At 35.5% G+C, this 24488-nt stretch overlaps 2 protein-coding genes across 2 annotated transcripts in view; one reads left to right on the top strand and one right to left on the bottom strand.

Moving 5' to 3' along the window:
• LOC118271580 (stress-activated protein kinase JNK) overlaps positions 1 to 24488 on the top strand; it is an 89459-nt gene that overhangs the window by 37061 nt on the left and 27910 nt on the right. The window contains exon 2 of the mRNA XM_035587660.2: positions 7512 to 7542. The gene's annotated coding sequence lies outside the window, so the exon portion shown is untranslated. The remainder of the gene's footprint in view (positions 1 to 7511; positions 7543 to 24488) is intronic.
• LOC118271957 (60S ribosomal protein L34) overlaps positions 1 to 24488 on the bottom strand; it is a 137641-nt gene that overhangs the window by 99450 nt on the left and 13703 nt on the right. The window lies entirely within an intron of this gene.

Here is a 24488-nt window from a genome sequence, read left to right as displayed (position 1 = left end):
GTAAAGACTTTATTCTTATTGGGATCTTGTTTGTTTTAACTTTTTAGTTTTCCTGTTCGTTTTATAAATTATTATCTGTGTTTAAAATCATCATGACTTCACATTTCAATGAAAACGTCTTCTGAAACGCATGTCGCACATTCTAGACCAAGAAATTTTGTGAATGCATTAAAAAGTTGTACAGATTAATACTGGGATGCTCTTTCTGTTAGCAGAGCCGTTTAATTTGCCAACCAGCCAGCTTAGATATTCTCTAAAAGAAAAATGATAAATGACCAAGCGACGGGATTGCACAAGAAATATTCCTGCTCGGTCACAATATATTCAAAATTAATTTGATATTTTTCTCTGTCATCCCTTTCCCAAATCACTTGGGGTCAGTGCAATAAGTCATTTTTTTCTTTCACATCATTCATCAAATCATCAAACAAAGCGTAACTTTTATTTTTTTTTTGTAAGAAAAAGAAAGCAACAAATCTAAAGTACAACCGACTTTAAACTTCAATCGATTTTTAACTTAATAACAATAGAATAAAGTTGAGAATCCATCCATTCAGTTCGGTGTAGCTTGATCTGCTAGTGTCCTTAGAACAAGGCTGGTTTAAACTGCACTTATCGCTCCCCAGTGCAAATAGCGACAGCACGCGCGACTGTCTCTCACTCGACTCTGATTATCAGACCAGTCGTGACCTGCCTCACAATTGTGGTTTGTGGTCGTTGCAGTATGCAGTGCATTCTGGTACAAATCGAGTTATTACAGATGTTATAGGAAACTATTGGGTTTAGACACTAGCAATGTAAGGATTGGAATATAGAAAGTGATTAATATCTTAGAGTTTTATTAGAGCAATATTTTTTTGTTGATCTGAATATTAGTTAAACTATTCAACATGTTTAGATTTTAATCGCAATTGTAATGTAAAAAAAGTATTTGAAACTGATGCATAAATTACGTTATAAACTCTCGTAACATTTTAGCAAAGTTTAAAGTACCCACACAGCTATAAAATGATAAACTTGCTATCGTTATCTTCTCTCTGGTGTGGAGGGGAGAGATATGTCGAACTTAACGAATAAAGAACTTACAAAAACAACATTTAAAATAAACGATATTACATTTCGATTTATTGCAGCAATCATCGCTTTATTTGCACAAAGTTTAAATGTAATTCATTTTATCGGCTTAAAAATATTCAACTTTTTTACGATGAGATTTTACGCAAACTACTCTGATTGAAGCCTCGAAAAATGTTTTATTCATACTTTAAGTTATTCATTCACTGAGTGTTTTATTTTTATGAGACAGTAAGCCTTTAGGGAGGTTATCGCCTTTGATAGCCGTTGAGTAAGCGGATTTATGTACATACGTACGTACAATCCTGTCAGGACGCCCACACAAGCCATGTACGGAATATTTTGATTTTGACCTAACCTACATCCTACTACAATTTTTATTCATTTGGAAGGCAGTATACGGTTGTCCGTAGAACATTCCAACATTCATTAATCAGTCTCTAAACTTTCGTGTAACCATTTAAGTTATTGATATGTTGTTAATTTTGGAACAACACTTAACCAAAGGGTAGAAATCTCCCGTTATTACTGGCAACACATTAAACATTCAGCCGTGGTGTACACTGCTGCTTCATACGCTTTCCTGCGTCCACATTATCCCCGGCTAGTGTAAATCTAGCCTTACTTAGCGCTAGCTACGTGTTGGCTGGGACCTCATATATTATTCACTACATCCAGTCTGCGTGGACAAAATTATTTAGCACACACAAACAAATGACATGTTCAACTTTACTAGTTTGTAGTTCAAAGCTTCTCATTGTAAGGCTAAAATAAAATTAGTAGCTGTTGTACGTCACTAATTTCTTTCTTATTTTTCTAAATAATATTGCTCGTTTGCCTCTAAAAGTATCAAAATACATTCCCCAAAAATTGTTTTAGTCTACAAGTGATTTACGAGGCGCCGTCGGTCTAGACACAGGCTAGATCACCTTGACTCCCTGAGCCCTGTGCCAAATGTTTGACGATAATACCCTTTGACAAAGAACTCTCTGGCTTAACCCACAAACTAGTAAAAAAGCTTTCAAAGAATTTGATGATACATCGGTATAAAGATAAGCCAATTTTACTGAGGAGTAAAGTGGCCTGTCTACCTTTAGTTAGACATATTTTCAGATCTAATTCATACAAACTAGTCATATTTTTCAAACTATAACATAATTGAGACAAGTCGATACACAAAACTAATTAAAGACATCAGCCATCTTGTTTTCAAATTTAAATAAAAGTGAGTCAATTTATAAACATTGCGGCGTCGTGCCCTCGTATACTGGTATCGTATCACAAACTTGCAAGCGCCGTAAGGAAACATTCCCCCAACATAGCCTATTACTGACAATCTGTATATTTGTCCCCGGGGCACGTTCCCCATATATATCAGGTGGTGGCGGTGTCTGCCCGGTCTAGACAGCTCGTGTTATATTAATAACACTAACTGGTCTGGACTTAGTCGGTTGAACCCGACACTTGGCCCGACTCACTCCCGCTCAATCTTTAATACGACTTGAAACTTTCCATTGTGTGACTATCCTAGTGTTGTGTGATGTATCTAAACTTGTATCAAGTTAGTTGAGTCGAGTGTTTAGTTTAAACTACTAAATTGTTCATCTTTATTAGTAGTAACACTACATTGAAGTAAATAATTGAATTCAAACTGAAAAATATATTCAACTTCATACTAGTTATATTAAAAAAAAAAAATAGTAAATTATTCGACTTGTTTTATAAATCTTTGTTGTTACTTCACGAACGTAAAATAAAGTTTCATCGCTTTAGGTGAGTTGGAAGTCGAAATAAACTGTAACACACACAGCAGGGCACCAGTGTGCACAGGCCGGAGCCTGAATTATTGATCACCACAATTCAACTCACGTGGCTGGCCGTGACGTCACTAATAATGCGCCAAAATTCCACCCTCAGTGTGTCCACGGCTTTACCGCCCCGTCTCACGACGCACCGTTTAATTTTTAACAATAATAATTCCCGTGGAATGTTGCCGGCCATCGAGGACTGTTTGAATTGTTCCTTTTTTATGAATCCCGAAATGAAATTCCCTGTCGTCATAATTGGAATTATTTTTCACAATGTTTTATGTTTTTTGTTCGCTTGTTATTGGTTTTATGGGTCTGTAATTTTCTGATTTTTAATGCGGATATTCATTAATAAGATTTCCTGATAGTGTTCGTTTCTGTAAGTTGTGTAGGTGTTTCAGGGTATCGAAAAAATATCCCCATGGCAACACAAAGTGAAACTATTAGTTCTACCAAGGTTCGACAATGACCTTTGCCTACATAGGCGGGCGGTAGGTTTGTTCAATAAATAATATAAACATGCATTAGTATAATCGGTGGCAAACGCGTAACTATCGGAAAATCTATTGAAACAGTTTTAAATGTATAAATTGCTTGCCGTTTGTAGGTGCCTACGGCGTAGCATTCGTAGCAGCGTAGGTCGTAGCCGTATTAATCGTAGGTCATTTAATAGAAATTTTGGAATTCTCAGAAATCTTGTTACATCAGAGTGATATAATTTGAAATAATTGGTTTTGGATACTTTATGTATAGTAAAGATTGTTGTGTATCTTGAATTTTTAATTTGATTTTCTACTTACGCTATTTTGAGGCATTAAGTTGTTGTAATTCTCATAAAATTATATAGTGAGTGTTTCAAGGTTTCTCCACGACTTTAAAGTCTTTGTGACAAATATAGCGTGAACATTTAGAAGTTGGTTTAACGCAAGGCTCTATGTGGGCGGAACAATCGCTGCCTACCACATTTTGTCTTCGCAGCACAAGTTTCTCGAAACTGCCGAAGGTAAAGGTCACCATAATAGATATTTTCAGTTATTGTTATCGTTTAGTGTTGTTAGTAAGTTTTTATTGTTGGTATATTTTTATGTTTTTACATGACCAAGTTTAAGTTAATTTGTTAATTCACATACTATTTTTTGTTTAGTAAGCCACCACCTCGCTTAGTGGAGGATCTGCCTTCAACAGTTTTCTTTCGGCAGATAATAGCTTTTCTGCTTAACCGATATAAAACCTTCAAATCTACCTACAAACTATTTTTTATGGGCATGAAAATCAGCCTTGCGAAAAAGACCATTAACCTTAGATTTAGACTTGTATAATTTTCAGTAGGTAACCTTCGGGGCTGAGTGTGTCATGGCAACAGTTATCTCACGCCAATGTACTGCCAACGAGGCTTTGGTTGGCAACATGCCGAATAAGAATACCATAGGCAACTTTACGACCTCGTTATGGCATAGCGACCAGCCTGCAGGATATTGCGTCATAAGTGACGTCACAGCCCACGTCACGATATGTAGATAGCACGCGAACATGAACTACCTAGTTTAGATGAAGTTATTAAAGTTTTAGACATTTTATGGAGTGTACATGTATTGTGTTGTCTTGACAGTTTATGCTAGTTTAGGGGGAGGGAATTTCAAACAATATCACTAACTTAACTGTTAACAAAGAATAAAAAATATATAAGACTAGAGTGGTAAACCCAGTTGATAAAATAAAACACAAAAGTAAGTCGCATAATAAATAACTTTCAATACCATTGTAGTTTATCATAAAAACCATTATTGTAATAGAGATCTCTTAAAACATTATAACTTAATGACATCTGCAAACCGTTACAACTAAAAATACAAGTTCATAACATAAAAATGTTATAACAACACTTGTGTAGCAAGAGAAATTCAATCTACAATATTAAAACGTGGAAAAAATATTAGGCCACGGTTTACAAAAGATTTCCTTTGGGAACAGAATAACGAGATCGTAAAACATAAATCTTATAAATAGTTTTCCACATATAACCTAGTGAGGTTATATGTTGCGTAATATTAGGGGAACCTAAAACGTAGGCTGTACAGTAGGCTATGTTATTTAAATAATTGAACAACCATAAGCAAATAAACATCTGCCTGTTTGTGATACGGCAGCAAGAAGTCTTTTCAATATTCGGGTCGGGAAGTGCTGGGAGTTTTCGGTTTTTCGAAAAGTTTTCAGTAATCATCATCAACAGCTTGTAAGTGGCCACTACTGACCATAAGCCTCTTCTTGCACCAATAATAATCTATTTATTACTTTTACTCTTACGGACTCGATAGCTTGTTAAAAGTGTGTGTTACATTGTAAGTGTATAATACTATGTATTTTTGTGTACTACTTCGGAGATTGAGAAGTGCAATGTTAAATTATACTATGATACACCTCCCACGGTTTTCAGGAGTTAAAAACGCGAGTTGACATGTTACAAAAAATACCGAATTTATTTAAACGAATCACAATATTGACATTTCAACAAAAAATTGAAATATCATTCCCTGTCATCTATCAACCGCGGCCTCTATTAACAAGCAATCAAAACACAATACGGCTTCGGTTTATTTTTATAAATCCGTGATATGTTTCACTGCGCTGTGTTGTGGTGACGTGGGGCATGGACGCACTGTTATTTTAAAGGGTCGAGGTTTGAGGGCTTATGCTCTGCAACTAGCTTCGGAAATGTGGTTACGAGGGGTCCGTGTCCGTTTTTATTTGGATGTATTTTTATGTCCACGGAGAATTTTTATGAGTTCAGATTGTTATGTATGGCTGTTTTGATTTTGATTTGATTTTTTAACTATTGAAATTTTATATTTACACCTCAGCATTGGTTAAGTTTTTCGTACAAGTAGCACACACTGCTTTATAATCGAATATTCCGATAGAAATTTAGGATAATCCTCTCTTAGTGCTCCTCTACATTCATTAAATTCAGTTAGTCGGTCATTCAGTCAGTTACTCAGTTTCTGCATAGTTTTTGTATATACAGATAATTTCACTACAATCTATTTTCTTAGTAAAACTTGATTGAAGGCGTTTAAGAATGCAGGTCACTTGAATTATTGAACGCTGGTAATTTGTGGCGCAGTTAATTAGATCGATTTATTGATTTATAGTGATCGGTGCACGTATTGTAAACTGTAGTTTCTTTACCATTTAGAAGTTACTTTCTAAGCATCCTAGACTTCTACAGTGTAGCTTCGACGTAGCAAAACGCCTGGCACAGTTTTTTCTTGAATGGTGAACAAGATTTGGTAATTGAACCTTTATTATTCCGATAAATAATAAATCCGTTATAATAAACATAACGAGCTTATTCCTCTCCGTTTTCTCAAATTTCCAATTCCATAAAATATAAAATAATGTCTTTTTAACGAGACCAAACGATCCTTTGTAGGTAGCTCACGTAAAAATATAAGTTACCGTTATGACAAAAATAAAGGTTTACTTTTTTATTGGTAGAAAAATAAATTGGGAGTCATCCGTTTATTTGAATTGAATTTCAATGAATGTAATTTATTTAATCTGATTGTCATGGAAACAGGATTTCTTCTTTGCGAACGACTTACGGAGTCCGTAATACTTTCCGACGTTCGTCGTTTGTGTACATTCAATGGAAAATAAGGTTAATCAAAGTTAGGCCCAGCAGATTCAATTGGATTCAGCGACAAAATAGCGCATGAGATATTTCAATCTCAACAAAAAAGGCTCCACTTAATAAGTAAAGTTTAAACTTCAAAATATTTTATTTATTGAATTCATGCCTTTTTTAAATAAATATTTAAGATTCTTACGCATTCTATTCCATTCAAGTGACAAATAAACTCTCCCTTTGTAAGTACGAGAGCCAAAAAAATCTTGTTAAAATCTTTCTATAGAACAGTTGGTTAGTGGTATTTAAAAAGTCGGCCTTTCGCGGTAGGTACGTTTTTATCTAGATTTACACAAAAGGTCATTCCGGCCTGGTAACTGGTAGGTATTTCTATTTCGGAGGCTCGTGAAGTGTTGACCTCGGTGTTATGTGGTTGATGTCGTCTAATTTTACTGAATGAACCTTTTGAATACGGATATAGCACGATTTTATTCGACCCTACCACAAATAAGAATTATATTTATTCAACCCTATCTGAATTTATAATTATAAAAAAAATCTCTTTTAGTGTTTGTCTGCAGAATATTTCAATGCATAACATTTTCATAGATGCACATCAACCCCTTCACTAATTAATGCACAGTCGTGCGCCAGACGTGAATACACACCAATTTGCTACCACTACATACTACGTGTCGGTGCTACGCCGCTACGCCGTAGCGCTACGAGGGCTACACATTCGTAGCGATGATTTATGACTCACTTCTATCTTGCGAATCCTTGGAGGCTGTATATTTTATTGTAGATAGAATATAAAGGTTTCACAAAAGAAATGTAACGTCTTATATGAAAGAATAGAAAGGACTTAAAAGAAATACGATTAAGTGGTTTCGTTTTTGTTAGAAAGATTTATCTCGTCTAGTTTATACATTTGTAGAACATGTTGGTATGTTATTTCAGTCGCACAAAAATAATATTTATAAAATGTTTCGTTTTCGTTACAGGTAACAGAAGTCGACAAAAGAAGTAATTTTGGTGAGTGTCCACAATTTATTTGTGATTGTTCAATCAATATTGACGATACGAGTATATCGGCTCGGTCCACAAATAACGACGAATTATTTATACAAGTTGAAAAGTTTGTAAAGACTGTTTTTCTCTGTGGTAATCTGTTCAGGGATAAAGTTGTTCGTTTCCGAAACAATTTAACTTTGGCCGCGACACCCCTGGCGTGACGTTTTTGTGGATCACCCTTCGATAGGTTCCGGGGAGGGGAGCCACTGGAGCCAGTCAGCCAGTACTCGATACTCCTTAACGTATAAAAATAACTGGATATTCTTCTCTGTTGGTATTTATCCAATATGACGGCAGTATGTTACTTGTTTATACTGAAGCCTGAACAGTTTTGGCGATACTCCAACCGTGCGGGTATTGTGGGTAGATGTGTTTTTGTAAAATTAATAGTTTATCTCTGTGTGGTTTTACTAATGTGCTCCATATGTTGCCTATAATGGTCATGGAAAAGTATTGACATAATTTTACAGTTTCATTATATTAATACAAGTAGGTAAATATGTTAATCTCATCAATCGGTGGCGCGTCATCTCCGACAGAAGTTAAAACTTGCGTAATATAATTTATCATAAGCTATAAGCACGAGATGACAGAACCAGCTCGCACTGGGATCCGCGGCTTTATTACTCCATGAATAATTCCTTTTATTTCCCACCTTTGATGTCGCAGCCGCGATCATTATGCCTTTATAAATAAAACATGCATCTTTCATCTCTTTCTAATTGTATCGGCACGTGTTTGCGTCTCGTTCGCACTTGTTAATTAATTTCCTTTGAGGGGCTTTCGTAAGGAAGTGTAACAATGTTTCGTTTATGTTGTGTTGCATATGTGTTGTGATGTGGGCTTGTCATGTAAAGTTAATGCAAATAAAATGACAAAGTCAACATTTTTTATGTCTTTATCCAAATTACGTTACACACCTAGGTGCCAAGCCCATATTCCATATTTCGCAAATAGATATCAACATAAATGATATATGTAGATATATTACAACTTGTTAAAACTAGACAGTCAATCAATCAAAATGCATGCAACACCTCCATAAATAGTTCAAATAAAATAAATTGCCGTTTCGTCACTCAGAACTTGATCAATCAAACTGTAACCACAAGGGAGGTACACCTTTCTGAACCAATTTGCCGTAACAAACTTTATTTCAAAGCGATAAGGTTTAAATTTGATATTGTAGAGGTATGTGGAGTTAGGCCTTTTAAGAAGAGAGTGTGATAAGGACAGAAGATGTATGATAAGCTGTAGAATTCGAAGATGTGTTGAAACATGGAGGGGTTGCGGTGTGTGTATGTGTGTGTGTATGAGGGATTTTATTCTCATGATACGATTCGTTATAGGCTGATGTAGTTATGGTGTAGGTACAATAGAGCAGGGTATTTGTGAATAGAGTGGGGAAATTGTGTAATAGTTTCGTAAATAGGTACTTGGTATGTCAGGCTGGTGCTGCGTCTTGGGTATAATGGTGCAGTGATAGTGTAAGGTTATCTTATTGACAAAGTAAGGACCATGATCCGTCAAAGTTAGCGTTTTAAGTGCGTTGAGAAATTATTTCTTTAGTCAGCATGTTCTCCTATCATAGTAAAAGGTTGTAGTTTCTAAATAACTGACCAATTTACTTAATACTAATGACGATTATGAGTGACAGACCAAACAATCAATAGTAGCATTTGTTTCTGATTTAAGCACTGCACTGAATATACCAAACGTTGTCCTTTCATTACACATTCACACTCTCTACCTAACACTACAAACAGACAAGTTGTGTTGTGTGTTTGTTTGTTTAGACTCACCTATTGACATTTAGACACTACCACGCGCTGTTACATGTGTACCAAAGACACTATATCGTCTAGTTTACAAGATATACGCTCTGTCACGACCAAGGCTCGGAACCGGTTTAAAAAATACCGGTTAATACCGGTTTATATCGGTTTTCCTCCGAACTTTTCTTAAGAACGTGAACATTAAAGAACTTTATTTTAACCTAAATTAACCGGTTTATTCGACGAGGGGCATGTCGGTACACGCGTTGAAATATTATTATTGAAATAAGCTGAACAGCGCGCGGCGTTTCTTTGATGTGCGTCGTATTAACCGGTTTTTATTGCTCTAAACCGGTTAATCCGAAAAAACCTTTATGAAAATACTGTTCCAAATACCGGTTTAAAAAAACCGGTTTCGCGAACGAAACCCAATGTAAAGGTTTTGCGTACATAATAACGGTTTGAAAATTTAACCGGTATCCGAGCCTTGGTCACGACACACGTGTGTCTGTCGGTCTGACTGACTGACTGACTGACTGACTGACTGACATGATTGATGATCAACACGGATTACCGGGAAGCTTGAAAACATTACATTTGAATTTATAAATACTCTCTTTTTAAATCTAGTGGTCATTATTGCGAATGTTAAGTACTATTAGAAGGTTGTATTTTTTGGTATTGTTAGTATATAGGTGCAGTTATTGTAATTAGTTTAGTTTAAGGTCTTAGTTGTTGCATTGGGGTGAACCCTGCAATGATAAGTTTAAGACAATTTTAAATAAATAAATGGAAATAATAATTTGTCGATAGCAAATAATAACAATCAACTTCTTGATGAGGTATAAGTATTTTATTATCTTTTCAGTTTTAGATTTCTTAATGAATTTACTTTTAGTTTCTTGTTCTAGGCCCTGTAATTATTCTTTTAACTTTGAACCTGAAAATAGACTCACCCTTTAATACTGTAACTATCATTATAGACAAAAAAGTGTTCTGAAATTTTTCTAGCTTACTCTTTCATTCATACATACATAGCCTCAGTTTTATCTCCCATGGGGGTAGGCAGAGATAATGGAATGCCAATTACATACTACTTTAGCTTCATTAACAGTCATCAGTCTTTTCATGAATGTGTCTTCTCTTTCAGTCAGTATATAACACAAACATAACTATTAAACTGGACAGTATATAAACACACTTGTATATACTATATAAGTTATATAACCCACTCATTTACCATACAGATTCCATCAGCTCTGATTAATGTTGTAGTACGAGACCACAGAGTGTAGCAGACGGTGTAAATACCCTGCCCGGTAATTGAATTGCCGACTGTTACACAAACAGGGAGCGTACGACCGGTTTACTACAAAATGTGTGGAGAATTGTTCACTTATTTGTACGAGTGTAAGTGAATTGTTTTGTTTGTGAAGGAATAAAGGTCTGGTAGTGTGGTAGGTCGTACATGTATTTAGTTGAATCAATTGGTAGTTTTATAATGACCTTTGTAGGTACAAAATTGTTTTTAGTGGCTTATAGTAATTGTCATTATAAAAATAAGTTTACCTCGTTTATTTAGCCAAGTTCACTATTTATGTCAAAAGAATATTTACTTATGGAAATGAAGTGTGAATTCTCCCTTGATAAGGTTCATCGCATCAAAGAAAAAACTTATGAACATGTAGCTACAAAAATTAGAAATTATTTTACATAAATGTACTCGAGAGACCTCCAATAAATACAAACAATCGCTCGTATTCGTATATTCATATTCTACAAAAGACGATATTAATGTGTTTGTGCGGATATTTCCCAAACAAAACAATATTTAGGTCTCATGTGTTTTGTTGGCTTTATCAATACGTTTGCACAGAATCCTTTGTGCTCGGTATTGCGAAGCGGTACTTTGCTACCATTGCTATTTTCACTGGTATTAGTAGGTGGTACCATATTCTTTTTATTTTATTTTTTTCGTACACGCCTTTCGCAAGCAAAATACTTGTGAGTAATTCGTTTCTCTAAGATTAAATTGTGAAAGTATTGGGAAAATATTTTTATATAGTAAAAGATATTAAACTTAACCTAACATAGTTCATGGTCTACCTACTCTCTTCTAAAACAAAAGCATTAAGTAACAAAGTATAAACCAGCACTTCAAAGTACTCCAAACTGGCAAAGTTCGTCGATGAAATTTCAACTTTAGTGTCTGGTAATAAAGTTAAATATCTCATGAAGTATTTGGATAGCTTCATGTGCGTATCTTGTACGTCAGAGAAATATTTACATAGGTAATGTTTGCAGCTACTTAGCGATTTGTGTCAGCCTACGTGTAATGCCGGCGCCCACGCAATTAGTTGCTTTGATAATATGTTCCTTCAGTATTTACTAACATATATAATACGCCTACACGTAATATACAAATGGGCTTCTGTTACAAAAGCAATTGTGTTCAATATTGCATAACAAGTGGGTTCTGTTATTTAATACTACCTACTATTTAGCAGAATATAATAGGTAGGTCTTGGGTAGAATTAAGGTTATAACACAGTTAACAGGCACGGCTATGGCTCGGCTCCGGTACGGCGTTTTTAGTTTTGGAAACAATACAAAAAGGCTGCAAGCACACTGGCGGCGCGCCTTTGGTTACTATAAAACAGTAGCTACATTATTGTTGGCTTAAAGTACGACTAATGTAAGACGTCTTTGCTAACCCTTCGACGTATACAAAGCGTGAAGCTATGTAATTGCCCTTCAGCAACCTTTCCCGAATATTCCGAGCATTTTAATTTAAAACGTTTTAATGAAATTCTTTATGAATATTCAATCGAGCTTTTATCTCTTTATCGATGTTTTGTCGGAGTTCCTTCATAAAGGTGGGAGTCAACAGTTTAATATCTTTGTCACAAAGTCTTGCAGGAAATTCAGGAATTGCTTCGTTTTAAGGCTTTTAATTTTCTCTGTCTGTGAGGAAGTGGGGAGGGTAATAAAGAGGGATTTTCTAAATTCGATTTGTAACTTTTATTTTTAATCGTTGATGTCACATTTTTTTCTGACAATGAAGCGGCTGAATGTATATCAAAATGTGAGGTGACTTATTATTTGTCCGTCTTCCATTAAAGCTTCTTACAAGAAAATGCACTTTACCCATTTTAATAAAACTAACAACCGAGCAAAACTAACTAATTAAGTTTAAAAAAAAGTATTTAAAACCCGTCTAAAATTAGACGGCAGTATCAAAAAGTCATGCGGAAACATGGAAAATAGCTCAGGGTAGTTAATTATTTACGGCGGGCGAAGTCACGGGGCTAATTTATACTGACACTAATAGTGTGTGCCTGACTCTGCTCGGTTTCAATGGTGAATGTGTTCGTTGGCACAGTAATGGCATAGTGGTGTGTGGTCTCTTTTGTGCCTTTAGGCTTAAGTCATTCTGTCTCCTGCATTAAATTCACCGAGAGAAGTGGAAACTATCGTTTCCTTTCTCTTCTCCTCTAATAATATCTTTTGATTTAATTCGATGCAGGATCCAAGACAGTCATTCATGTCCCTGGGTCGCGCCGGACTTCAATGTTCCGGTGTTTTCATGGTTGTATCTACTGTAGATTCTGGCTTACGGGGGTTGCAGCGGTAGGCAGCGTAGCGGGCTTGTCCCATATAAATAAAAAAAAATGTGGTGTGTCGTGGTTGTGTTCTATGGTTTTGATTTTTTTGTTGGTTATAGATGCTTAAGTAAGTGTGTATTAATACTGTAGTCACACATAGTGTTCCTATAATCAGTCTGTTCACTATAATGCCATAAAGTCTCATACTACTGAATGTTATACTGTTTTTGTTGGTATTTATAACATTGAAGGTCAAGCGTATGATTTGTAAACTAATAAGTTTTTTAACATCACAAAGCGAGCTCTCAATCAATTCTTTAACGTAAAATAATCCATAACAAATCTTACTCTCCCCTAATTAAGCTTATAATCGCATGATGATAACCTACTGATTAGAATTCACGTGTCAATAATGCGCGGGTCACGTGTCCGAGTCCCTTGCCCTGTAATTACCCTCGGGAAGGGACCTCTACTCCTTCCTGGGAGGCCAATCGGACATTGGACCATAATTCGTTTTGTTACGATTGCCCAAAGGTAATTTCTGAGCATTAACAGTAGAGATACAGATAGGGAGGTGTTTGGTGATTAGCACTATGTTCACCATTCTCTTACACTGTTACTCTGACCGCGGTACTCAGAGCCATTTAATGGTTACTTAACCCAATCCGTAACTAAGGAATAGTTTCAGTAATTATTAAATGGCTCTGTGTGCGGCAGTCAGAGCCATTTAATGGTATCTTAATAGGATAAGTAACTAGTAAGAGCTAGGGCTTTTAGCACTTAAAATCGTTCCTAAGGATTGGTTAAAGTAATCATTGAATGCCTCTGAGTACGGCAGGTAACCAATTAGAAATTGATATGATGGCAATAGACGACGAAAAACGTAACTGTTATTTTTGATAGTCTTTAAGTATTTAAAACATTCACAACATAACAAAACTTTGCAAACTTAATTAGTATACTGTAAATAAGATATAAAGACCAAAATTAATAAGTCAATCAAATCCACATATTTTGATTAGCGTTTGTTGCGGAACCGGGTCCGTGTTTACAGCCCTCCGGCGCGAAATAGCACAACTGGGAGGTAAACGACCTCCCGTCCCTCCCTTGTTGCGCAGAATAGCAAGCAGCTGATACTCTGTTTATTTCATTGTCTAATCAATACAGCTGATCGTTATTTTACCCGGACGATTATCATAAGGAAGGATGTGTTAAAGTAAACTAACATTCGTGGTTATTGTAATTAAGAGTCTTGTACGAAATTAATCGGGTCTGGGGGCTGGTGGTTGCTTTTGGTTGAATAACGCCTAAAATATAATTAAGGTATGTTTTATAAAAATCGTTACAGTAAAGGTTCATCAATAAAGTTACAGTAAAACCACGTTTAGTCAACCAATATTTCCAAACTTCCCTTATTGTATGCAACTCTCGCCCGTCGGTACTGTTGGTCCATAATTTGTGTCCATAATTCCCAGCGCGTCCACCGCGCATGATCAGGCCACACACGCCGCGATTAATTGAACTGTTGCTGGATGCTGCTGCCCTGGTATCTATAACTAGTTTCATGGACCAGTAACCTAAGCTTTGTGGATGAAAAGCAACATTCTGTTTTAGTAATTGGTTCGGGGCTTGTTACATTATGCTAGTGTATATGATTTATGAATGATATTGGGTTTACTGAGGCTGAGTGTTAGAAAAAAATACATACATATACATATACACAATATGGAAGGTTACAACCATCTACAGGCACATTATAAGTACCTATTTAAGCTGCAGATTTAATAAAGTACTCATTTTCGAATATCAATAAATTCCCCTAAGTCGAACTTCGATAAATCAACAAAGGGAAGTGCAAAGTCTACATCTATTAGCTTTTAAAGTTCACAGAATTGCCTTTTAAAATTCACCGAGCATAGCCATACATCTAAACTTCATCCCCTCAAAATTAACCGCTTGTACTACTAAAATGGCTTTCAGGATCCCCCTAATAAATTCTAAAAATTCGTTCCGACCATTGCTGGCTCAGCGAGGAGGGTAGTTGAATAAATCCGGGCGTGTGTCATAAAACTAATTTCATTTCATATACTGCCGGGCTGCGCTCGCGATGGGGTGCATGCGGATCATACGCCATGAGCCCCGTGATTGGCTACCTTGTAGCAGTAACGTAGTAGTGAAGTCCATTGTTGGCTTTGTGACGTCTTGCAATACCAGATACCAGATTTTAATTTTATTGTGTATAAAGTAAAACATTGTGTAGAACTGAAATATACCTAAATAAGATCGTCTCAGTGTAGTGTCTTTTAATTTTCATGTAATATAACATTATATTAAATTAAAATTCAGTCTATATACCTATCCATTACCTATATACTCAGCGGCTTTATTTATTCAACAACAGAATATTATCTGAAGACGAAACAAATCCACCTCATGATTGAACAGACTCGGGATATAATGTGACAGGTAGCTCGGTGTTACACCACTTTGCTGCTAGAGGGCGCTCAGCTAAGCTTGTCAAGTGAAATGGCCATGCCGATGGATTTTCAATATTCTATCTCCTTATAAATATGATTTTGACGCGGACCGAGACGGTGCGGTAGCGGAGCCTTTTAAATTAACCGTCAAAATGGATTGTAGATTTCATGCTTGTTTTATTTTATTTCGTTGGAAATTCGTAATGGAATCTGACTTCCTTTTATCATATGACTAGGGAATTGGAAGAGGTATACCACGTTTGTGGGTATAATGAATCCAGTTAAAAATCGCATTACGTAGTAGTCGGTGTCACAATTCTGTACCAATAAGTAATTATAATTATCAAACATAAGTACTCAAAATTGAGCATATCGTGTAGCTAACATCAACATACAAGAAACAAAAAATAAAGATCCTGCACTTATTCTGCGATCTTTAAAAGGTCTTCCAAGAACCCAGCTCAAACAGTTGATTTATTAAGTAAGTGTTAATGAACGACGTAACCCTAATTAGATGAGTGCCACAAACTTCGATAACTCCCAACGATTCAATTAGCACAGATTAACTTCGATCTTCGGTAAAACAATAATTTCTCAACGATATTTCGAACAAGTTTGTGTTTGCTAACTTCGCAGACGTTTGATATTGTTCGTGGTTTTCTTATAACATTGTTATGTTTGCCTAATAGAAGTTATAAGAGAGATATGTAGCAACGGCAACGCACCTGCGACTCCTCGCATGTTGAGTGTCGCTGATCGCTTACATCAGGTGATCCGTCTGGTAGGTTGCCTCCTATTCTATAAAAATGATGTAAAGTTCTCAAAAATATGTATCTTAAATCAGATAGAAAAGCATAGTAACACATAAGGTACTTTTATGAATCTTCTGCGCCTTAAAATTATTCTTATTTATGAAGCGAGCCAAAAAATTAATTTCCAAAATGTAAAAGAACGAAATGTGTTTTTATTCAAAGTGTCTATATCTACAGAGAATATGAAACATGAAAGTTTTTTATCCATCCTTCATAATACATAACGTCTTCATTTAATTAATTCAACACTGAAAATAAACATATTCTTATTTACTTAGAACACAATAAACATGAGAGTAAATAGTGCAGCTGCAGTGCTCCACTGCAAACATTCTGCTGTTGACTCAAAAGGCGCGTACTTTGCAAAGCGTAGCGTTGGCTTTGTACGGCGTAGTGTTGCGCGCTTTGTTTGGCGTAGCACGCGGCGTAGTGTTCACTTTCGTCTTCGTACTGCGTCTTGACTCCTTCAAATATTGACGCGTAGTTATAGCTCAGTGTACCTACTTCACTAGCAACACCATTCCTTTGTGTAACTATGATTTCTCGATATTTTAATGTTTTAGTATGGAAAATAAAAACGATTTTATGTATGATTGCTTAGAATAAATGCGATTTTTTGTATCATTTCTCAAAAAAAAATGTTATATCCTCCTTGTAAAACGCGTAGAACAAAAACAAAGAATATTAACACATTTTTAATGCTTAAGTTTGTGAAATACCTTAAAAATAGGAGTGAAAATGTAAAAAAATAGATGTATTTTAAATGAAATGCAACAGTGAATTTGCGGTGGAATTCCTGACAACCACAGGTTATTTATTCATAGTTCATATAATATTCTGTCGTTTATAATCACGTCCATACCAATTATATTGTGGTTTTACAAATATAGTAAAATTTATTAATATTTATATGCTATCAAATATTTACAAGCAATATTTTAAATTGCTTTCGAATTTATCTGAATGGCTACATCTAGATATTAAAAAAAAAAAAACATTGTATCAAAGGTACTGCATATATTTACCCATATATTTGGAAGGTAAACACTCTCCCTGATACAAATGCACTTCATATTTAGAATATACGCCCCATATAAACTACAAACATATGTGCACTATGGAAATTGCATGGATGCGAAGCTTGCAATTTTGGTAAAATGATATGTACCGTATTTAGTTTCCATTTCGGCTCACAGGAAACATTAAATGGAGAATTACTGCGAACATATGAGCCTGCACCTGATTTACTACGCTTTCCTTGTAAATTGAAATAAATGTTTTGTAGCGTACGAAATTAATTTTGAATTTATGCAGTGTTGGATACAATTTTGTTGTTTAAACATACTAACCATACGTTTCAATTTGCTATAAATAAATACCATTCTCCCTCAATATAGCATTTGTTCGTAATTTGGAAACTATACTTATCCAAGTTTATTTACTTCAACACAGAAAATTGTTTTCCTTAAAACAAAATGGAAGTTGGTAACAAAGAAATGTGCAAAATTTTATAGTAACGACCAACAGTTGGAAACAAAACTTAGTGTTGAACAATTTATGCGCTATTGCCAACCCCCGGCCGCCGCCAGCCCGCTCGGGCATTCAGTACACAGGCCCGGGCCTCGATGACCCGTTACATCAGCCAGTGTTACGTCCGAGTTTCCAACGGTTGTACAATTCCAACATTTTCGTTTTTATTTAAATTTTTGTTCGTTCATTGTATTGTGTGCGTATTTTTTTTAGTATTGTGTAGTACAATAGCTTTTTAGTACTCGTTTCAGGCCTATGCTGTATATAAACTTGGTTTTTTTAATAACAAATAAACTCATTCCATTTCTAAAGGCTCATATCGCTTAATTGAAATTTAACTTACTTACTGCATTTTGAAAATGTAAATTTTATACAAATATAAACCAAAAGCACGTCTTGAAGATTAATATAAAATCCTTTTTTATGTTAGCAGCATTGAGATTTACATACCGATACGATAACCTACTCGATCCCTATACCTAAAGCTATTTAATTGCTTTTAAGACTTATTTAGCCCCTGTTTGTGTAATATAAATAAACAAACGGTAAAAACTCGCAGTATTCCCAGCACATTCCCATATCGCTGTAAGCTGCGGCCGTTCATTTGGCGCGCCTGGGTCTCAACGACCCATTACTGCAAGCGTAGGGTTATGTGCGAACAGTCCTGTTTGTTATTTGTATTTGTTTTAGAAAAATGTAGCAAACACAATATGTAAATCTCACTTACAGCTGCAGTGTTTGAAGCATTCTGCCAGGCAATCATTTTAGATTGTTTATTTAAGATGAAAAGACCAGTTTTAAACAGTATACAAATTACACGAAGCATCTATACTATACCGTATACTATTACTATATGGAGTATGCTCATTTAGTAACTTTAAACGAGCATACTCCATATTATTACCTATTCAAATTAAATCCTACACATTTCTCTCTCTCTCTCTCTACATAAAACAAGGAATGCCAAGCAAATGCTGTGCACGTTGCTAAGTGACGTCTCATTCCGTAATTGTTCCATTCAGGTCAAGACTCCTGCATATGCTTAATTAGTGCCCACTCCCCGAGAACTTCACAACGACACAATAAGGCTGCTTTTCCACCAGAGATGTGCTATGTAGCTATGCTATGAAGATGTATTAGCTTTGGTGTGAATCTATGTGATTGTTTCCACTGATACTAAGCTATGTAGCTTTGCGAGAAAGATGTGCAGCTCAAGTATGCAATGTATTGATAGTAGGGAAGCCATCCATAGCACGCAATCATATCAATGAAAATGATTGGTGCAAGCCAAATGCGTCCAACGCAACGTAGCATAGCACATCTTTAGTGGAAAAGCATCCTAAGAAGAGCATTCTGTGAACTTTAGTGTATCTCTGCAACCTTTTATCGTGATTAATTTGAAATGAAAGAAGTAAACGGTATAATGAAGGACTGGCATTATTTGTAAGTCTTTCATTATCTGAATGTGTAATCTAGATCTCTATCTACTTTCATTATCTGAATGTACAATTGTGTTATTTATCTAGATCTCTATCGAAATTTTTCGAATCGAACCCGAGACCCACCACCCACCAAGTGCGACTGCCGAACGAGGGTTCGGCAGTCGCACTTGCGACCGCTCGACCAACGAGGCAGTCGTCTATGTAGTTCTACGTCCATTATTTCAGTTGGGCAAGACGTTACTGAGACTTTCTTTTAATTTTAAACATAAAACGAAATGTAAAATAGTCGACTAATGCTATCTACATAAACTGTAAACAAAAACATTGAAACGTCCACAACGAGATATTTATCGATGACAGCTGTCAAAGACGCAGACGTTAAAAGTATCGAGTGTGCAAAAAAAAAGTAAATATCATAGACTATATAGAGGTGGACGGGTCAGCCAGTGTCCGAAGATTGAGGTTGCTGACCTTGAAATATCGATATTGTGAATCAGAATTTGAACATACATATTGTATGTAAAGATAGATATGTATAATAGAAGTTTTGTGTAAACTTTCCATTATGGAGTGTTCAAAAATATGGCGGCACACGAAACTCATATCATTTTATCAAAACATCTGAGTATATTGGATTGGAATTCGAAATATGAAAATGGCTGAAGGTTCCAATCATGTCTATGCGCTGTTAAAATATTATTGAATGTGCCACAGGTACAGGGAAGCTGAAATTTTATTTTATTGAAATTGGAAAATGGATTGATAAAAATATATTGCTGTTAAGATTAAGGTAAAATGGGTTAGGTTGTTATCGAGTTTCTCGGCTGTACTTATACTATTTTTTTCTGGGCTATATTTCTTTAATATTCGGTTTTCATAGAGGTCGTGAGGGTTTTTAAAAATCATATAAATCAAAACTAAATCCATTCACAAAGCTTGTCTTTATAAACGTCTTTTGCAGAAATTAACTTTTTGTTTTTGTGAACGTCCATTGCAGAGAGCATTTAGTTTTGATACTTGAAGATTCTTTATTGTTTTGTTTATATTATACCTCCTTGAACTTAAACTAAGTGAACGATATTAGAGGAAAATACATTAACCACCGTACAGAGTCATTATATCATTACGTAACCCAGACCTTAGCAATTATTACGGAAGAAAACCGTTACTCAGGAACAGTGTAAGTAATCGTTTAACGTCTCTGAGTACGGCAGTAAATTTTATAAATATAGCCTTAAAATATCTTCAATGGACTATGAAAACAGTATTCTCATTAACAACGAGCAACTCAATGGCACTCGTTTCTGCGAACGACTTAAGAAATTGATACTTGAAGTTATTTTACTGGAGTAGCACATGAAACTGTACTGAACCATCAACTTTCTTAATTGGAATCTGAACTGTATCTCTTTATAATAAAGTTGAAAATTCATTGACGAAAAGGGGTAGCTTGTTGTGCTGCAGTATAGCTAGAATAAGTAGTGTAGCATATAAAATATAAATGTTCTTATGTATATTACCCTTTACAAACACTTCGAATTATTATTTTATTAAGTTTTGTTTTATATTCTCTCCAGGTTTTATAGTAACGGCAGCCATTGTTGTTTATTTTACAGTCTCCTGTATGTAAGCCGCGGTTACGTAACACTTACGTAGATACTTGTGATATTCGCTATCACTGTATGTAAATTTTAAGGACCATAATCGACTTAGTCGAAATAGAATCCCTTTGAGCATAAATTATATAAATAAATAATATACTTTCATTAAATGTTGGCTTCTCAAATCTCAATTACGTTGGTAATTAATGTTTTTCTTCTTTCACGTGCGTAGGCAACGATAATTTACGTATTTATTTAGAGCTTTACTCAAATTGATAAGTATAGGTACGCATACCTGAATACCTGGTGTTACTGTGAAGGTATGTGCCAGTGAAACGACCTCGGAATAGCTGTATGGCGCGTAAACCAAAACTTAGTTAATATAGTTCCATTCTCTGACGCATTAGTCGCTGGCTACGTCACGCCACTACCCTTGAACCCTTAAATATACAAATTGAGGTCGTCCAATTTGTTACAAAAACTCGCTGATCTAAATCACAAACCCTTATAAATTACTTTTTTATTTAACCTTCGAACGTCATTATGGGTCATTTATACCGCCCGCCGATATTCACAAATACCCCTAGATTTTCTCGGAAAATGTGATATATTTTTATCAAATTCTATCAGATATTATAAACTACAGCCGAAGGCTACCTCTCATCATATCTATTCGCTCATAGATTGCCCCTCACGGCTCATAGCTAACCGGTTTGAACCGGAAAATTGCGGATACACGCGTGGTGGGTAATAGCTCTGTATCCGTGCTTTCAATTTCTTTTTGTGGTGGTTAACGGAGCGGTAAAAATTGAGGCTTTTATGGACATGTAGAGGACCTGCGACCGATTACCTTCATACGTTTTCCATTGTATTTAAATGTTTTGTACTTATAACAAAATATCAAGAACAACCATTCGGCTATTCTAGAGTTCTAAATGAATTAGTTTTCGTGCAGAATGAAGTTAAAACCCAAAGCGACGAAAACAAACTGTTCTTTAACAAAGTTACTCCCATCCTTACACCCCCTTCACTTAGACTGCTTATGTAAATGCTTAATGCATCGCTTTGGTATCGTGGCGGCATAAATCATAGCAAACTGTCCCTTGGGGCGGACGCCGCGATGCGTAACAATCGATCGGAGGCCTGACCCGATCGTAAGCACTTTTATCCGTGCCATAAATATGAAGGAAACCTCTAGCAGTGTAGATATGGTAGGTTTATAACGGTTTTAGTTTTTATTTACAAGAAATATACGTTTCTAGCGACAAAGTAGTATAAATTCGGAGAGCTGTAATTTTTGCTTATAGACGACAGTTACACCAGAAGGAGTTATAATCGGAGTATACATAAAACTTTACTTGTATTTAAAAAGAAATACCATTGTAATTTGTCTTTCCATTAAATTGCCATGTACTACACTTAATAAGCGTCTACATATGTATTACAATAAGAAACCTGTTATTTCTATGTCTACATTGTCACATTTATTTTATTGCACAATTTGTGCATTCCTTGTTGTGCATCACGCTGTATAAGTTACGGTTCGTCACGGGAATGTGTTGCATAATTGAGCTGCCGCGGCGAAGGAACGCGCCGTTGCCAGATTTCTCGGTTTATTGCTGTCTGCAACCTGAAATGCAATTCCTGCAATCCTTTCGGTTTAGCGCCTGAAATGTGTCAACTATTCGTTGTATTGGTTACTGGCGCCAGTATTTGTTAGTCACATTATATAATAGGGATAGGATTAAGCCATAAATCAGATTAACTCTGTGTTACGAATTATCTTCTATATATGTGTGTGTATATATATAAAAATTGCTGTTCGTGAGTCTCGCTAAAACTCGAGAACGGCTAGACAGATTTTAGTCGTGAATTATTTGTGAAAGTCCAAGGAAGGTTTAAAAGGCGAGAAAAAACGAGTCAGCTAGTATTTTATATTTTTAATAGTTAACGGTATAAGAGAAATGTAAACACCGTGATTTTATGTCTGGACAATTTCAGATTTAATCTTCAACACCAGTTGCCAAGCTTCGAAGTGAAACTATGTCAAACTTCCAACTTGTTTCAAATTAATCATTTATCACAAAGTTTTCTTGTTTATGCCAAAAACTGTTTTGCTTTTCAGTTAAAAAACCTTTGAATGAAATTAGAAATTATTTTTAAAGAACGGATGGCCCTCTACTTCGTTGTATTTTAACTAAACAAACATAATTTAATTCTTATTATTATACTTTAAATATATCTTTTAAGACATACTTTAATGTGAGATTATCAACGGTATGCTTCCCGGTGTAGTCACTGTTTTGTTATCTATATAACAAAATAGGAAATTTTATTTCCTTCAGACACACACACACAACGTCCCGCCTTTTTATCCCCGAAGGGGTAGGCAGAGGTGCACATTACGGCACGTAATGCCGCTATACAATGTACACCCACTTTTCACCATTTTGTGTTAAAGTCCCATGTAATAGGGGGTGAGCCTATTGCCATATCCTGGACACAATTCCAGTCTCCGTGCTACCACTGAGAAATTTTTCGAAAATCCGAAAAAAGCCCAGTAATACTTTGCCCGACCCGGGAATCGAACCCGAGACCCCTTGTTCGGCAGTCGCACTTGCGACCACTCGACCAACGAGGCAGTAATATTTCCTTCAGAATGTCTGAAATATCTACCTGTAAGACGGTGTACAACTAAGTTTACCTTTTAACTGTTTTTAAGAATATTTTTTAAAATGTATCTCTTTCTGCACTACATTTAACTAATGTAACTTTCAAAGTATATACTAAATATTACGCCGTATTTGTTGAAGCAGTCTTTTAACGTTGAAGAAATGCATTCCTAGTTTAAGTAGGTAAATAATATTAACAATGGTAGCGATGAGAAACTGTATTTTCGCTGAAGAAGTTTCGCCTTCATTGTATCTCTTTGGGAAGGTAATTTTCCTTTATGCTTTAGTTTAATGGAATAAAATGCTTGATTTAAATAATAAACGGGACAGGAGTATGAAAGTTCTTGTTCTTCTATCATAACAAAGTTTCGATTGGGATACAGAAGCAATCTTAACAAATACAGATTATTCAAAATGACCCTTAGCTTTAAAAGGGATTTTATTTAAAAATTTTAGTCCAACGTGACGTGTACCATGTAAATGACATCACAGAACAGTTAGCACACGTCACTCGGTCGGCGACGGGTTAATTCTTTTTGACAGCTATGCGACATGACTGCATCGCAACGGTTAATTGTCAATTTACATATAGATGGTCGTTCAGACCGGGTCGCTGGGGAGCGGGCAATTAATGTCCTCAGGCAAACAACGGTTGAATCCAACAATTAGATTAATCTCTACCGATAAGTTCCGCGGTAACGTTCCTCAGTGATTAATTGGTACTTTAGTTTTATCATGAATCGAGATTGAAAATTGGTTTATTGAGGGTTGTATTGTGAATTTGTAATTTATAATGCTCGTCTACTGATAAGCTTTGAATTTGGGAACGTTAAAGTTATTGTCTGAATATTTGTGGTGCATTATATTAATTGTGTCGTTAAATGCTTATCTAGTAAACACCAATCACATTAAATTTCATATCTATTTCATTTATGACACACCAACCAAACACATTCTCAGTAACACAGTTAGTTCAAAGTTTCAGCCATATAT

The sequence above is a fragment of the Spodoptera frugiperda genome, chromosome 5 (assembly GCF_023101765.2).
Source record: "Spodoptera frugiperda isolate SF20-4 chromosome 5, AGI-APGP_CSIRO_Sfru_2.0, whole genome shotgun sequence".
NCBI lineage: Eukaryota > Metazoa > Arthropoda > Insecta > Lepidoptera > Noctuidae > Spodoptera > Spodoptera frugiperda.
The sequence above is the reverse complement of the archived record's forward strand: the minus strand, read 5'-3'. Positions and strand labels throughout refer to the sequence as shown.